Source organism: Canis lupus, chromosome 27 (genome assembly GCF_048164855.1).
Source record: "Canis lupus baileyi chromosome 27, mCanLup2.hap1, whole genome shotgun sequence".
Lineage (NCBI taxonomy): Eukaryota > Metazoa > Chordata > Mammalia > Carnivora > Canidae > Canis > Canis lupus.
This window is the reverse complement of record NC_132864.1, coordinates 45593131-45595338: the sequence shown is the minus strand read 5'-3', so window position 1 is coordinate 45595338 and position 2208 is coordinate 45593131. Positions and strand designations below refer to the sequence as shown.

At 43.4% G+C, this 2208-nt stretch overlaps 1 pseudogene; it reads right to left on the bottom strand.

The window, feature by feature from the left end:
• Positions 1 to 324: 324 nt before the first annotated feature.
• On the bottom strand, positions 325 to 957 carry LOC140619046 (uncharacterized protein C9orf153-like; annotated as a pseudogene).
• Positions 958 to 2208: the final 1251 nt, after the last annotated feature.

The following is a 2208-nucleotide window of genomic DNA, read 5'->3' as shown; positions in this document are numbered from 1 at the left end:
CACCTGCAACCTTACTTTACATATGATCTATGTTTGCCTCAGCCTTGGTCCAGATGGGTTTCACATGTCCAAGCTTGGTCTTAGACTAGCAGACCAATTTGAATCTTTTTCTTCATATTAATGCTTTAATTTTGAACCTTAAATAAATATTATGTAGACTCAGTTGCTATGCCCCATGGTTTCTCTGCTTCTTTACTTTACAAGCATAAATTCAGTGCTCTCAAAAACAAAATCTACATTTAAGATTTTAAGAAACTACATATTTTATTTAAGAAGAAGTTGCATTTTTTTGAATAACTGACTTGAGAATAAATGACTAAAGATCTATGAACTAGAGGGGGAGGGAACAACATCAGGCATTTCCCAGGTCCCCACAAATCTCTCCTCACTGTAGTATTTTATATTTATGAATAAAACTGAAGACTGTATTTCTTGTACCATCTCCATTCCAGATCCCTTAGATCCATGGATTATTTTTCAGGATGGGCTAAGATCCTGGAAATGCCCATCCCACGAAATACATTGGTGCTCTGAGTCTTCTCCTGTTTGAGGACACATGATAAAGAGTTGGAGGGATCGATGAGAATCTCCTAAGGAAAAGCATGCGCAGTAGGAGGAATCCCACACTGAAAGAGCTTCTGCTGGGACCTGGAGAGTCTCTCCATGGGAGAGAGTGAGCTGGTCAACAAGGTGCCCAGTGGCCATTCTTTCGTAGATTCTGGTTTCTCCTCCTCTTTTCTAACCACCTCACACATGAAAACAGGCTGGGGGCCTTCTCCCTTCACATCATTTCCACTGGTGAAACACATGCATTCAGGTTTTCACTAAGCATTTCCTGTGCTTCACTAGGTATGAGATACTGTGAGTTTTTATATTTGACTTCTTTCTCTCCTTAATAAAATTCTCAACAAATGCATCAAGTTCTGGTAGAGAACATCTGGGAGTCTCTGCTGCCATACCCTCTCCAGTTGGGTCGGTATCCCTATTGAGGAGCACTGGGTTGGGATGTTATTCTATAGTTCCTGGTGTGAGCTCCAGGGCAGATCTCTGCTGGAATCTTCTTTGCTCGGTGAAAACAGCAGCCCTTGACCTACAGAGGATAGAATCCCAGAAGTGCGGAGCCTGACTCCCCAGGATGGAAACCAGAGGACAAGGATGCTGTTCTGCTCAGCAGCCTGATGAAACATTTCTGTCCAGAGTCCTGATGAAGAATTTCTTTTCTTTCTTTTTTTTTTTTTTTCTGATGAAGAATTCCATGTGGGTCAATGGGTCACAATCTTTTGATGCTTTTCCTAAACTGCCCTCGATTGACTGATAACCATCAGCAGACACTTCATCAAAGGACAGCTTCACAGCTCTTGATCCTTTGGCTCAGAGCTAGTCTGCCCTGCAGCTCCCGGGAATCCTTGTTCCATCCTTTCAATTGGCTGGTGCTGCACGCCGAACGCTTTATACATTGGGTCTCCTTCTGCTCTAGCATATTCTAGAGTATGTTCTAGAATATATTTCAGAGTGTGAGAAGGGCTATTCTTTTTTTTTAATTTTTATTTATTTATGATAGTCACACACACACACACACACACAGAGATTGAGAGAGAGAGAGGCAGAGACATAGGCAGAGGGAGAAGCAGGCTCCATGGAGCCCAATGTGGGATTCAATCCCGGGTCTCCAGGATCGCGCCCTGAGCCAAAGGCAGGCGCTAAACCGCTGCGCCACCCAGGGATCCCGAGAAGGGCTATTCTAACCCCTGGTTTGGATACCAACTTTCAGACCTACATGTTCAGGCTTATCTCTTTTTTTTTTTCATTTGTTTTCATTGAAGTTTGATTTGCCAACATATAGCATAACACCCAGTGCTCATCCCATCAAGTGCCTCCCTCAGTGCCCATCACCCAGTCACCCCTTCCCTTCACCCACCTCCCCTTCCACAACCCTTTGTTCATTTCCCAGTGTTAGGAGTCTCTCATGTTTTGTCTCCTTCTCTGATATTTCCCACTCATTTCTCCTCCTTTCCCCTATAATCCCTTTCACTATATTGCCCGTATGAGTGAAACCATATGATTGTCCTTCTCTGACTGACTTACTTCCCTCAGCATAATACCCTTCAGTTCCATCCATGTTGAAGCAAATGGTGGGTCGTTTCTAATGGCTGAGGAATATTCCATTGTATGTATAGACCACAACTTCTTTGTCCATTCATCTCTCGA